Here is a 16,620-nt window from a genome sequence, read left to right on the forward strand (position 1 = left end):
CATATGGGAATCCCATTTGAATAGATGTTTCTAAATGCACTGAACTTTTAACAATGCTTGGATATCATGAAAAGTCCACTTAAAACTGGACTATCAATGTTCAATTTTAGCTTTCTTGTGACTTACTTTCCTGCCCTCAGATGAGTAAAGTATCTTACAGAGTATTAGTTTTCTCTAGCTACAAAAATAATATAATAGTACCTCTAATCTAAAGTTGTGAGAATTCAATGAGATAATATATGTAAAAGGATTGCAAAAATGGTAATATACTATATAGATATAAGGCATTATTGTTCTCCCCAAGCCCAAAAGAGTAACTCCAACTAAAAGTGGGAATTCGAGGCTCTGAAGTAGACAGCGAGACAAAGGTTTGAGACACTTCTTATACTATACTGTGTACGGGGCAACCACACATTTCATTGGGCCTAATAATCCCTGTCCTATCCCACAGATTTTCAAATAACATGATTATATGAATTAAAAAATGACTTTTTGGCTGTCTTATTTGTATTTAAAATAACCTAAGCTAAATATATCTTGCAGAGAAGTTATTCAGTTAGTTTTAGATACCCACCCTCATGCATGACAAATGCATAGGTCTCTGTGAGTGTGTGTGTGTATGTATTAGCACTGGAATATTGATGCTGCTATAGTATTTCCATGATGCCTGAAGTGTTTATTAAACATATTAGAAACATGCTAGAAATGGTATAGGACTATCTTCTATTTTTAGTTAAATGTATTTTTCCAGCAATTGACACAATATTATTTCACCGAGGTAAATTGACTACACCTCAGTGAAATAAATAAATAAATAAATAAATAACATTTTCCAGGTTTTATAATTTTTCTATTTTTTTAGTGATTAAAAGCAGTTTTGTCTCTATTCACTTTCAGTTAGAATCATAACCACAAATTTGAGCTCATTACTGACAAACATTCCTTGAAATCATCACAATCTGGTTTTTAGAAAGCTTTGTGACAGGATAATTCACATACTTTTGAACTACAATGCAGTGGATTTCAGTATACTCACAGAGTTGTGCATTCATCACAATTGAATTTTGAAACATTTTCATCATCTTCTAAAAGAAACCTCATATCTATTAGCAAACATTCTCCATTGCCTCACAACACCCCAGCTCTAAGCAGCCAGCAACGTGATATCGGTTACTAAAGCTTTGCCTACTCTGGATATTTCATACAAATGGAATCTTTCATTATGTATTACTTTGTGAATGACTTCTGTCACTTAGCATAATGTTTTCAGGGATCTTCAGTGTTGTTTCATGTATCACTATTTCATTCTTTTTTATTGCCCAGTAATATTCCGTTAAAAGGACACAGCATATTTTGTTTATCCATTTATCAGTTGAAGGTTATTTGGGTTGTTTCTACTTTGGAGCTATTATGGATAATGCAGCAATGAACATCTGTGTGCACATTTTTGTGGGGATATATGTTTTAATTTCTTTTTTAATATAAATTTATTTATTTTAATTGGAGGTTAATTACTTTACAATATTGTATTGGTTTTGCCATACATCAACATGAATCTGCCACAGGTATACACGTGTTCCCCATCCTGAATCCCCCTCCCTCCTACCTCCCTGTACCATCCTTCTGGGTCGTCTCAGTGCACCAGCCCCAAGCATCCAGTATCATGCATCGGACATGGACTGGCGATTCATTTCATATATGATATTATACATGTTTCAATCCCAAATCATCCCACCCTCGTCCTCTCCCACAGAGTCCAAAAGACTGTTCTATACATCTGCGTCTCTTTTGCTGTCTCGCATACAGGGTTCTCTTTGGTATATACCTAGAAAGGGAACTGCTGGATCATATGATAATTTTATGTTAATTTTTTGAGGAACCGCTAAACTGCTTTGCACAGTGGCTGTACCACTTCACATTTTCACCAGCAATGTTTGAAGGTCCCTATTTTTCCACATCCTTGACATTTGTGGTCATCTTTCTTTTTTACTACAAGCATGCTAGTGGGTGTGAAGTGGTATATTACTGTGATTTGGATTTGTGACTGACTGCATTTCCCTGATGGTTCATGGTATTGAACATCTTTTCTTGTGCTTATTAGCCATTTGCATATCTTCAGAGAAATATGTATTCAGATCCTTGGCCCATTTTTCAATTGGGTTGTTTGCTTTTTATCATTTAGTTGTAAGATTTCTTTATATATTATGGATATTATACTTTTTCAGATACATGATTTACAAATATTTTCTTCTGTGGGTTTTCTTTTCATTTTCTCGATGGCATCATTTGCACAAGAGTACTTGATTTTGATGAGGTTCAATTCCATTGTTTAATTCTGTTGCTTATGCTTACTTATCATATCTAGGAAATCAATGACTAAATTGAGGATCACAGTCCCCACTCATTTCTCTTAAACTTTGCTTTATAATACCATAGCATTATTGATATAATTTATATATTGCAAGTTAACAATATAAAGTGTACAATTCAGTGGTTTTTAGCCTATTCAATCTCTTTGCCAATTTTTTAACTAGATTGTTTGTCCTTTTGCTTTTGGTTGTAATAGTTCATACATACATAATCTGGCTACTTGGCTACTAGATCTTTATCAGATACTTCCCTGTGGCTCAGTCGTTAAAGAATCCACCTGCAATGCAGAAGACATGGGCTCAGTCCCTGGGTCAGGAAGATCCCCTGGAGGAGGAAATGGCAAACCACTCCAGTATTCTTGTCTGGAGATTCCCCATGGACAGAGGAGCCTGGTAGGCTACAGTCCATGGTCACAATAGTCAGAGACGACTTAGCAACTAAACAACCACCACTAGATCTCTATCAGCTAGGTCATTTACTTTCTTATTTTGTAGGCTGTCTTTTAACTTTCTTGATAAATCTTTTGTTCCCCAAAGTGTTTAATTTTGTTAAATTAAAATAAGTCCAAATTCTTATCTAAATAAGTAAATCCATCATGGATGAGACTCTAGGCCTGTCAATCCTGGGGTAATATTCTTTTCCACTGTGGACCTATGAAATCAGGAAGCACATTATCTTCCAAAATACAATGGTAAGACAGGCATAGGCTAGACATTTCCATTCCAAAAGGGAGAAATAGGAATCAAATGGGATACATGGTCCAAGCAAGCCCAAAACTCAGCAGGGGAAATTCCATTTGATTTCTGAGAATAATTCTCTGTGGCTCAAAACTCTGTCCTCTGCATCCATGGCTCTGCCCTTACAGTAATGTTTCCTTCATTTTTCCCCCATCTCTGTCCCTCTCAATCCAGGCTGGAAGCATTTTTTGCAACTAAAATAATTTCCCAAAACTTATTTGTCCCATTTAATTGTACAGGGATCCAAGCCATTAGACAAGGAGACTCTCCACGGATACTTCCTGGATAACCACATATTTGTTTCTGGATTCTGCTGAGATAGTTGACTGAACCCATAAGTCACATGTCTAATCTCTTAGCAAGTTGTCCAGCCACACACTTGGCTCTCCTTCCAGAGCACACTGTCTCGACAGGCAGAGAATTTTCCATATCACCAAGTGTTGGTGCCCTTATGCTTAATTTATCCTTCTTCTTGCATTTTCTGTCAGCTGCAAGGAGAAAACAAGCTGAACTTTCCACACTTTGGTTATAAATCTCCTTGACCAAATATCCAAGTGCATTGTTTACAAGTTCCACTTTCTTCCCAATGATAGAACATAACTCAATTCTCTGCCACTGTATATCAGAATGACATCTCTGCCAGTGTCCAAAAACATGTCTATCATTTATATGTAAGGAGTCACCAGAAGTACACTTAATGTTCATATTTCTACTGACCATCAAGGCAACCTATGATTTTTCTATCAAGCATCTCAAAATTCTAGTTTCTATTCATTACTCAATTCCAAAACCAACTCCACATTTTTATGCATATGTTACAACAGCAACTTCTCTCCCTGATACCATGATCTATATTAGATTTCTAGATCTTCCATAACAAATTACCACTAACTTGGTGGTTTAGAACAAGAGAAATTTGTTCTTTCATAGTTCTGAAGTCTAAAACTCTGAAAACAAGGTGGTGAAAAGGCCATGAACTCCCCAAAGGCTCTGTGGAAAATTTATTCCTTGTCTCTTCCAGCTTCTGGAAGTCTTGACAATCTTTGCACTTCTTGACATGTAGATTTACTTCCAATCTGCATATCCATCATCACATGGCATTCTACTTTTATATTTCTATGTCTCTTCTTCTTTTCTTAAAGGGTACCAATCATATTGGATTAAAGGCCAACCCTAATCTACTACAACCTCATCTTAATTAATTTCATTTGCAAAGGTCCTGTGCATGCAAGCATGCTAAGTCACTTCAGTCATTTCTGACTCGTTGACACCCTTTTCAAACAATGTCACGTTCTGAGGTACTGGGAGCATCTCAGACTTAATCATATTGTTCCTTTGGATTGCAGTATTTTAAAGAAATGGTCACCATTTTGGTGCCCTGAGTTTCAAGGTGGGTGAACAAAGGCCTTTCATCAGTCTTTCATGTAGCCCCCAGACAAGTGAGAACAAAGACAATTCTATCAGTAAGAGGTTTGCTCGTATCCTTCTGAAAATAGGGACCACGTTTTCAGACTGAGAATGTGACTATTGCTGCACAGTGAAAGGATATGGAGTAAGGGCAACTGCAATGACTCAAAACTTTCCTACCATTTTAATTTGCCTTTTTCTTGGTTCAGCATTTGCTTGGTTGTTTTAAATTTTGACTGTTCTCCATAGTTCATTCTGATCATTACTGCTTGAGTTTTTGATATTTCTATTGAGGAATGGGCCCTTGGAGAGACGCACATTGTCATTTTCACTGATGTCTAAAGTAATACATTTTGAGAATAAAAAGGAAGAATTTAATCTCAAATTAAATTTATGTCTTTATCACTTAACAAATGCTAGAAACAAAATATAAGTAATTTTAGTGACTAAAAATCAAATTATTTTAAGCTTTGTTTACAGCTCACCACATTGGCCTTATTTATCATTTATCACTGCCAACAGGAGGAAATACCATGCCTATGAATAAGTGTCCTACACTGGAGGTCAATAGATAAATATTTATAATATTCTTATTTTCACTAACATCCATCTCATATCCTTTATGAATTATCCTTTAGATATAAAAAATGCTAAACAAAAGAGTCTGAAATGCAGTACTTGGATGCAATCTCAAAAATGCCAAAATAATCTCTCTTCGTTTCCAAGGTAAACCACTCAATTTCACAGTAATTCAAGCCTATGCTCCAAGCAGTAAAGCTGAAGAAGTTGAAGTTGAATGGCTCTATGACGACCTACAAGACCTTTTAGAACTAACATCCAAAAAAGATATTCTTTTCAGGAAAGGGGACTGGAATGCAAAAGTAGGAAGTCAAGAAACACATGGAGTAACGGGCAAATTTGGCCTTGGAGTATGGAATAAAGCAGGGTAAAGGCTAATACAATTTTGCCAAGAGAATCCACTGGTCATAGCAAACACCCTCTTCCAACAACACAAGAGAAGACTCTACACATGGACATCACTAGATGGTCAACACCAAAATCAGACTGATTATATTCTTTGCAGCCAAAGACGGAGAAGCTCTATCAGTTCAGTTCAGTTCAGGTGCCCAGTCATGTCCAACTCTTTGTGACCCCATGAATCGCAGCATGCCAGGCCTCCCTGTCCATCACCAACTCCCGGAGTTCACTCAGACTCACATCCATCGAGTTGGTGATGCCACCCAGCCATCTCATTCTCGGTCATCCCCTTTTCCTCCTGCCCCCAATCCCTCCCAGCATCAGAGGCTTTTCCAATGAGTCAGCTCTTCGCATGAGGTGGCCAAAGTACTGGAGTTTCAGCTTTAGTATCATTCCTTCCAAAGAACACCCAGGGCTGATCTCCTTTAGAATGGAAAAGTTGGATCTCCTTGCAGTCTAGTGGACTCACAAGAGTTTTCTCCAACAGCACAGTTCAAAAGCATCAATTCTTCAGCACTCAGATTTCTTCACAGTCCAACTCTCACATCCATACAGGACCACTGGAAAAACCAGAGTCTTCACTAGATGGACCTTTGTTGGCAAAGTAATGTCTGTGCTTTTGAATATGCTATCTAGATTGGTCATAACTTTCCTCCAAGGAGTAACCATCTTTTAATTTCATGGCTGCAATCACCATCTGCAGTGATTTTGGAGCCCCCAAAAATAAAGTCTGACATTGTTTCCACTGTTTCGCCATCTATTTCCCATGAGGTGATGGGACCAGATGCCATGATCTTCGTTTTCTGAATGTTGAGCTTTAAGCCAACTTTTTCGCTCTCCTCTTTCACTTTCATCAAGAGGCTTTTTAGGTCCTCTTCACTTTTCTGCCATAAGGGTGGTGTCATCTGCATAACTGAGGTTATTGATATTTCTCCCAGCAATCTGGATTCCAGCTTGTGCTTCATCCAGCCCAGTATTGCTCATGATGTACTCTGAATATAAGTTAAATAAGCAGGGTGACAATAAAAGCCTTGATATACACCTTTTCCTATTTGGAACCAGTGTGTTGTTCCATGTCCAGTTCTAACTGTTGCTTCCTGACCTGCATGTACGTTTCTCAAGAGGCAGGTCAGGTGGTCTGGTATTCCCATCTCTTTCAGAATTTTCCACAGTTCACTGTGATCCACACAATCAAAGGCTTTGGCATAGTCAATAAAGCAGAAATAGATGTTTTTCTGGAACTCTCTTGCTTTTTCAATGATCCAGCGGGTGTTGGCAATTTGATCTCTGGTTCCAGTGCCTTTTCTATCCAGTGGGTGTTGGCAATTTGATCTCTGGTTCCAGTGCCTTTTCTAAAAACAGCTTGAACATCTGGATGTTAATGGTTCACATATTAGTGAAGCCTGGCTTGGAGAATTTTGAGCATTACTTTACTAGTGTGTGAGATGAATGGAATTGTGTGGTAGTTTGAGCGTTCTTTGACATTGCCTTTCTTTGGGATTGGAATGAAAACTGATGTTTTCCAAGAGCTTTATACAGTTAGCAAAAACAAGACTGGGAGCTGACTGTGGCTCATATCATGAATTCCTTATTGCCAAATTCAGACTTAAATTGAAGAAAGTAGGGAAAACCTCTAGACCATTCACATATGATCTAAATCAAATCCCTTATGATCATATAGTGGAACTGACATACAGATTTAAGGGTCTAGAGCTGATAGACAGAGTGCATGATGAACTATGGATGGAGATTTGTGACATTGTACAAGAGATCAAGACCATACTCATGGGAAAGAAATGCAAGAAAACAAAATGGCTGTCTGAGGAGGCCTTACAAATACCAGTGAAAAGAAGAGAAGCAAGAAGTAAAGGAGGAAAGGAAAGATATAAGCATCTGAATGCAGAGTTCCAGACAATAGCAAGAAGAGATAAGAAAGCATTCCTCAGCGATCAGTGCAAAGAAATAGAGGAAAACAACAGAATAGGAAATACAAGAGCTCTCTTCAAGGAAATCAGGGATACCAAGGAACATTTCATGCAAAGATGGGCTTGATAAAGGAGAGAAATGGTATGGACCTAAAAAAAGGAGAAGATATTAAGAAGAGGTGGCAAGAATACAGAGAAGAACTGTACAAAAAAGATCTTCAGGACCCAGATAATCATGATGGTGTGATCACTCACGTAGAGCCAGACAGCCTGCAATGTGAAGTCAAGTGGGCCTTAGAAAGCATCACTACAAACAAAGCTAGTGGAGGTGATGGAATTCCAGTTGAGCTATTTCAAATCCTGGAAGATGATGCTATGAAAGTGCTGCACTCAATATGTCAGCAAATTTGGAAAACTCGGCAGTGGCCACAGGACTGGAAAAGATCAATTTTCATTGCAATCCCAAAGAAAGGCAATGCCAAAGAATGCTCAAACTACTGCACAATTGCACTCATCTCACATGCTAGTAAAGTAATGCTCAAATGTACAAGCTGGTTTTAGAAAAGGCAGAGGAACCAGAGATCAAATTGCCAACATCTGCTGGATCATTGAAAAAGCAAGAGAGTTCCAGAAAAACATCTATTTCTGCTTTATTGACTATGCCAAAGCCTTTGACTGTGTGGATCACAGTGAACTGTGGAAAATTCTGAAAGAGATGGGAATACCAGACCACTTGACCTGCCTCTTGAGAAATCTGTATGCAGGTCAGGAAGCAACACTTAGAACTGGACATGGAACAACAGACTGCTTCCAAATAGGAAAAGGAGTACGGCAAGGCTGAATATTTTCACCCTGCTTATTTAACTTATATACAGAGTACATCATGAGAAACGCTGGGCTGGAAGAAGCACAAGCTGAAATCAACATTGCCAGGAGAAATATCAGTAACCTCAGATATGCAGATGACACCACCCTTATGGCAGAAAGTGAAGAGGAACTAAAGAGCCTCTTGATGAAAGTGAAAGAGGAGAGTGAAAAAGTTGGCTTAATGCTCAACATTCAGAAAACAAAGATCATGGCATCTGGTCCCATCACTTCATGGCAAATAGATGGGGAAACAGTGGAAACAGTGTCAGACTTTATTTTGGGGGGCTCTAAAATCACCACAGATGATGATTGCAGCCATGAAATTAAAAGACACTTACTCCTTGGAAGGAAAGTTATGTCCAACCTAGATAGCATATTCAAAAGCAGATATATTACTTTCAATAGAGGTCCATCTAGTGAAGGCTCTGGTTTTTCTAGTGGTCCTGTATGGATGTGAGAGTTGGACTGTGAAGAAAGCTGAGTGCTGAATAATTGATGCTTTGGACTGTGGTGTTGGAGAAGACTCTTGAGAGTCCCTTGGACTGCAAGGAGATCCAACCTGTCCATTCTAAAGGAGATCAGTCCTGGGTGTTCATTGGAAGGACTGTTGCTAAAGCTGAAACTCTAGTACTTTGGCCACCTCATGCAAAGTGTTGACTCACTGGAAAACACTCTGATGCTGGGAGGGATTGGGGGCAGGAGGAGAAGGGGACAACAGAGGATGAGATGGCTGGATGACATTACCGACTCAATGGATGTGAGTTTGTGTGAACTCCGGTAGTTGGTGATGGACAGGCAGGCCTGGCGTGCTGCGATTCATGGGGTCACAAAGAGCTGGACACGACTGAGCGACTGAACTGAACTGAAAGATAAAATATAATAACTTTAGGGGGTCCCCGTTGGCTCAGTGGTAAAGAATCAGCTTGCCAGTGCAGCAGAAAAGGGTTCAATCCCTGGTCAAGGAAAATCTCACCTGCCACGGAGCAGCTAGCGCCATGCATGACAACTATTGAGCTCATGCTCTAGAGCCCAGGAGCCACAACTATTGAATCCCATGTCTCCTAGTTTTCATGCTCCATATCAAGAGAATCCACTGAAATGAGAAGCCTGCATAGTACAACTAGAGAGTAGCCCACACATTAACAAAGACCAGGCACAGGCCAAAATAAATAAATAAATATTATTTAAAAAACAGATAACAAGTTTAGCTTGCTAAGCCTGTGTGTGCTCAGTCATGTCCAACTCTTTGCAACTGCATGGACTGTAGCCAGTCTCTGTCCTTGGGAATCTCCAGGGAAGAATATTGGAGCGGGTAGCCATTCCCTTCTCCAGGGGATCTTCCCGACCCAGGGATCGAATCTTCTCCAAGGAAGCCCATATAATGTTATAAATATTCATTATTTGGATGCCTATAGTAGAATATTATTTCTGTAAGACCAAGGACTCTTGTCTTTAGTAACATTTTCAATTAGTAGTTTAATTAACTTTGTTGTTGTTTAGTCACTAAGTCGTGTCCAACTCTTTTGCAATCCTATGGACTGTAGTCCACCAGGCTCCTCTGTCCATGGGATTTCCCAGTCAAGAATACTGGAGTGGGTTGCCATTTCCTCCTCCAGGGGGTTTTCCTGACTCAGGGATAGAACCCCATATCTTTTGTGTCTCCTGCATTGGCAGGCAGATACTTTAACACTAACACTACCAACTTGAAATGGAGTAAAATGCTATGGCATTGAAACATGTATACTATCATGTAAGAAACGAATCACCAGTCTATGTCCAATGCAGGATACAGGATGCTTGGGGCTGGTGCATGGGGATGACCCAGAGAGATGTTATGGGCAGGGAGGTGGGAGGGGGGTTCATGTTTGGGAACGCATGTACACCCGTGGTGGATTCATGTCAATGTATGGCAAAACCAATACAGTATTGTAAAGTAAAATAAAGTAAAAATAAAAATTAAAAAAAATAGTAATCTAGCAGGAGAAATAGAAGAAAAACATTTTAACAGGTAATCCACCAGCTGGATAATGAGCTGTTCAATAAAAGGTAATAAAATGATACTCTAAAATACTGAGAATTGAAATACAGTTGATAAGAGTCATAGAGGTCACACTCGGTGGGGAAAGTGATATCAGAAGAGGTTCTGAACTCTCCACACATGTGATGGACATACTGATACTCTGTCATTGAGGAGGCTTTTGATACAAGTCTGTCTTGCATGGTGACAGACTAGGCTTATAAAGGCAGAAGTCTCTTTTAGGTAGCATGTCAAATACCATTGCTATGCTAGGAGGGATTGGCGGTAGGAGGAGAAGGGGACGACAGAGAATGAGATGGCTGGATGGCATCACTGACTCGATGGACATGAGTTTGAGTAAACTCCAGGAGTTGATGATGGACAGGGAGGCCTGGTGTGCTGTGATTCATGGGGTTGCAGAGTCGGACACGACTGAGCAACTGAAATAAACTGAACTGAACTGTTCACTTAAAATGAAATCAAAACATTTCTTTGAAATATTCTTTTAAGTATATCTTACTATAAGTGTCTAATTTTCTAATCTCATATGATAGCCAGACAGAATTACAAAATAGAAATACTGGGCAAAATGGAGAAAATGTAAGAAATCTTTCTGGACTTCATTTCTAGAGTTTATTCTAAGATCATTAAAAAGTATATATAAAAATTCAGTTTCATTTTTAGGTAAGTAAAGACATGTATGTATGTTACTGATATTCATACTTTTTGCAGTTCTGTTTTATAGATAGAACAAAAGAGTTTTTTTTTAGTTCAGGAATGCATCACATAATTTTTAATGCAGGCTCCAAAATTCAGGATAAGTTGAATGTGATCAGAAAGCTTGTTTTGTTTTTTATAAGTGAGAAAAGCAATATCTAAACTATACAAAAGCTTCTGTAGCAACTACTTTAAAGAGCCAAAGGGGCCAATTGATCTTTTTTTCTAAATTGAGAATAAGCTATAAGAATCCCCTTTGTGCACAGAGAGAGTTCACACATTATATTTAACTTCTAAATCCCACTGCAAATCCAGATATTCAAGGAATTTCTGACAACCTTAAACTATCTGGGCACCAATATACCTTGATACTCATTCCTTTCATTTGCTTCACCTATAGATGAATCAGTTTCACTATCCTCTTCCTATTACTTCCATATATGTTACTTTCATTTTAACTTATATTTAAACAAATTTTCCCCTTTTATCAATTTTAGTAGTGCATTTTTTTCTAAATCATTCTGATACAGATAAATATGTTTTCCTTTCCTTTTTCATTTCATGCTGCTAAGGCACTTCAGTCATGTCCGACTCTGTGCGACCCCATAGACCGCAGCCCACCAGGCTCCCTGGGATTCTCCAGGCAAGAACACTGAAGTGGGTTGCCACTTCCCTCTCCAATGCAGAAAAGTGAAAAGTGAAAGTGAAGTCGTTCAGTCGTGTCCGACTCTTAGCAACCCAATGGACTGCAGCCCACCAAGCTCCTCCATCCATGGGATTCTCCAGGCAAGAGTACTGGAGTGGGTCGCCAGTGTAGAGCTCTGATTTATATCAATATGATGAAATAGAGCTCATCTTTTGGGTTGCAATTATGAAAGTAGTCATGGCTATCTTATTAAAACACTGCTTTCCTACTGTAATGTAAGAAATTTCATGAGAAAATGGTGAACAAGAATTCAGGCAAAATAACTATACTGCATTATGCCAAATATTAATCAAATTCTGGTTTTCTGACATTTTGTTTCTCACATGCAAAAATGCTTTAAGCATTTCATTGGTAGTAGAGTCTATTTATACAACATATATTACACTCAAAATATTTTGGGTTTGTTGTTTTTTGCCTCAGCCTTACATCTCTTTGTTTCTTTTATTATTCATATCAATCTAGATATGTTCAGTCAAAGCCTAAAACTTGGCTACTTTTTGTTTGTCTCTCCTTTTCTATTCCTCTCTAGGCTAATCTGCTTTTATTATAAGTTGACCCAAATCAGGATAATCATTTTTGTGACTATTTACACTTAAAAGATTGGAATGATTCTTTTTGACTGATAGTCTACATTTTAATTCATTCACCATTGTTTGCATCTTTATACTGATGTTAAGCACCCTTTCAAACTTTTAATAGTTTTTTTTTTTCCCCCATTAAGCAAGTTCTTTCTCTGATCATATGCTTGATACTCCATAACTTGAAGGGAAAATTTCATTTAATTTCTTTTTATTTATTTATATGTTTACTGTTCCAAGATTGGATTCCATTCACCATTTTCTTTCTTATTTATCATTTAGAACATTAATTAATTTTTTTCCATAGCATACATACTGCATTTGCAGGCTTCAAAGGCTTAGGATGATTAACTTTAGGAATGGCATATCTTGAGCTAAAAATAGATGAAATCAGAAAGTATTAACAATAATACTAATTATCATATCAATTTCAGCTAAATTTGTTTAGGCAGCAAGACTTACATTAAATCCTTCTTCAAAAAGAACCAAAAGGACCCTGAGATTTACGGGACCTCCACCAATGTGTGAGTGTATATATGTCTTTTGTGTCTTACCAGTTGTTTAATACATACTGAATACAGTAAAGGTTATCATCTGGAATATCTATTGCCTAAATTGGCATAGCCTGGAAAACTAACATTTCTGGCAATATCAAAGAAAAATAAGGTAATCAATATAAAAAAGTATGTCAAATACCCAACTCTATCAGAACTGGAGTAACAAGACCTTATTAATTGACTGTATATTTCCCTTTCCATCAAAAGGCATGATGTTGACAACACAGGAATCAGGCTGATGTGTGATCAGCTTGACAGATCTTTGTGTATACATGCAATCTTATCCTCATATGTGACTCCAGATCTTTTCTAAAAACAAAACAACTCATACATTAACTGCTATACACTTTGCCTGTTTGTTATTTCTCAAACAACTGTACATATGCTTCACTGTGGTAAGCTATACTTTAGTAAATCCATGCAAAAGTATGCTCCCTTAGCTTCTCTTCTCTTCTGTTGTCAGTTTCAACTGTGAGCTATCCTCTGAAATTCATTCACTGTCACGACTAGCCCTGCAGAGTTTCAACAAACTCTCTAAAGCTTCTGTGTCCATTGCAAAGCATTTTGGAAATCTTCAGCTGCAAATGAAGTCAAAGTGCAAAAATAGTTTTCTGTCATTTTCTACAATGAAAGCTCACAGTGTGCTGAACTTGTGTACTTTTGAAGAGATCACATCCCCATACTGTCTTTTTCCCCTTCTGTCTACCTAAAAGATGCAGAGTCCTCCTAGTTTGGGCAGATTCAGGTCACATCTAAGCCTGATCCTTCCCTGATTATTCACAAATAAATCATAGTAAAAATAAAGGAAAAAGTCACACAATCCTTCTACAGCATTAAATTTGCAATCACACAAGACAAATCATGAAATTCAGGATTACAGTCCCCAGAATAACCCTATTCTTCTCTGACTGTGTATGCCCTATATCCCTGTCTCTACACTGAAAATGTATTTTTTCTAATTAATTTATTTATTTTAATTGGAGGCTAATTAATTTACAATATTGTAGTGGGTTTTGTTTTTCTTACATTCTATTCCAATTCTTAGTTTCAGAATCTTGCAAAAGCTGTCTGATTAAGTATTTACCTTACCATATGAATGATGATTTTAAGTTTTAAAATCAAACTAAAATTAAGCAAATCAAAATAGCTAATGGGCATTCTAGCTAGAACAGAAAATAAAATACGCTTGATTGTCAATTCTGTAAATCAAACTTGTATTTCCTAACTTAGCTTCTGTTGCTGCTGCTGCTAAGTTGCTTCAGTCGTGTTCAACTCTGTGTGACCCCATAGACGGCAGCCTACCAGGCTCCCCCATCCCTGGGATTCTCCAGGCAAGAACACTGGAGTGGGTTGCCATTTCCTTTTCCAATGCATGAAAGTGAAAAGTGAAAGTGAAGTCGCTCAGTCGTGTCAGACTCTTCTCGACCCCATGGACTGCAGCCTGCCAGGATCCACCGTCCATTGGATTTTCCAGGCAAGAGTACTGGAGTAGGGTGCCATCGCCTTCTCTGAACTTAGCTTCTAGTTGTCTGCTATTTGAAGAATCATCTCTTGAGGGGGGAGTAAACTCATAACCCAATGGGAAATGAAACTGGATTATCTTTTATACTTGAAGTATTTGGTGACATCAGAAAACAGCACTAAATGATTAGAATTTTTCCAGAACAGACTGTATATGGTATTTTGCAATTTTAGTTTTGCTTGTGAATAATCACTTTGCCCAATCATCTTAATTAAATGTTAAATATAATGTACATTCATTATTCATTAGCAGTATGACAGTTCAGTTCAGTTGCTCAGTCGTGTCCAACTCTGCGACCCTATAGACTGCAGCATGCCAGAACTCCCTGTTCAACACCATCTCCAGTAGCCTGCTTCAACTCATGTCCATCAAGTCGGAAACGCCATCCAACAATTTCCTCCTCTGTTGTCCCCTTCTCCTCCTCCCTTCAATCTTTCCCAGCATCAGAGTCTTTTCCAATGAGTCAGTTCTCTGCATCACATGGCCAAAGTATTGGAGTTTCAGTTACAGCATCAGTCCTTCCTATGAATATTCAGGACTGATTTCTTTTAGGATTGACTGGTTTGATTTCCTTGCAGTCCAAGGAGCTCTCAAGAGTCTTCTCCAACGCCACAGATCAAAAGTATCAGTTCTTCGGCACTCAGAACCTGGAAAAATCATAGCTTTGACTAGACGGACCTTTGTTGGCAAAGTAATGTCTCTGCTTTTTACTATGCTGTCTAGGTTGGTCATAGCTTTTCTTCCAAGGAGGGTCTTTTAATTTCATTGATGCAGTCCCCATCTACACTAATTTTGGAGCCCAAGAAAATAAAGTATGTCACTGTTTCCAATGTTTCCCCATCTATTTGCCATGAAATGATGGGACCGGATGCCATGATCTTAGTTTTCTGAATGTTGAGCTTTAAGCCAACTCTTTCACTCTCCTCTTTTACTTTCATCAGGTGCCTCTTTAGTTCTTCACTTTCTGCCAGAAGAGTTGGATCATCTGCATATTTGAGATTATTGATACTTCTCCCGGCAATCTTGATTCCAGCTTGTCCTTCATCCAGCCCTGCATTTCCCATGATGTGCTCTGCATAGAAGTTAAATAAGCAGGGTGACAGTATACAGCCTTGATGTACTCCTTTCCCAATTTGGAACCAGTCAGTCATTCCATGTCCGGTTCTAACTGTTGCTTCTAGTCCTGCATACAAATTTCTCAGAGGCAGTTAACATGTTCTGGTATTCCCATCTCTTGAAGAATTTTCCACACATTTTTGTGATATACACTCTCAAAGTCTTTGGTGTAATCAATGAAGCAGAAGTAGATTTTTTTTTCTGGAATTCTCTTGCTTTTTCTATGATCCAAGAGATGTTGGCAACTTGATCTCTGGTTGCTCTGCCTTTTGTAAATGCAGCTTGAACATCTGGAAGTTCTTGGTTCATGTACTGTTGAAGCCTCAGTTGGAGAATTTTGAGCATTATGTTGCTAGCATGTGAGATAAGTGAAAGTATGCGGTAGTTTTAACATTCTTTGGCATTGCCCTTTTGGAAGATTGAAATGTAAACTAACCTTTTCCAGTCCTGTGGCCACTGCTGAGTTTTCCAAATTTGCTGGCATATTGAGTGCAGCACTTTCACAGCATCATCTTTCAGGATTTGAAATAGCTCAACCGAAATTACATCACCTCCACAAGATTTGTTCGTAGTGATGCTTCTTAAGGCCCACTTGACTTCACATTCCAGGATGTCTGGCTCTAGGTGACTGATCACAGCATCGTCATTATCTGGGTTGTGAAGGTCTTTTTTATATAATTCTTCTGTGTATTCTTGCCACCTCTTCTTAATATCTTCTGCTTCTGTTAGGTCCCTACCATTTCTGTCCTTTATTGTGTCCATCTTTGCATGAAATGTTCCTTGGCATCTCTAATTTTCTTGAAGAGATCTTTAGTCTTTTCCATTCTATTGTTTTTCCCTATTTCTTTGCATTGATCACGGAGGAAGGCTTTCTTATCTCTCCTTGCTATTCTTTGGAACTCTTCATTCAAATGGGTATATCTTTCCTTTTCTCCTTTGCCTTTTATGTCTTTTCTTTTCTCAGCTGTTTGTAAGGCCTCCTCTGATAGCCATTTTGCCTTTTTGCATTTCTTTTTCTTGGGGATGGTCTTGATCCCTGCCTCCTGTACAATGTCACAAACCTCCAACCATATCTCTTCAGGAACACTGTCTATTACATCTCATCCCTTGAATCTATTTCTCA

Source organism: Oryx dammah, unplaced genomic scaffold (genome assembly GCF_014754425.2).
Source record: "Oryx dammah isolate SB20612 unplaced genomic scaffold, SCBI_Odam_1.1 HiC_scaffold_23, whole genome shotgun sequence".
NCBI lineage: Eukaryota > Metazoa > Chordata > Mammalia > Artiodactyla > Bovidae > Oryx > Oryx dammah.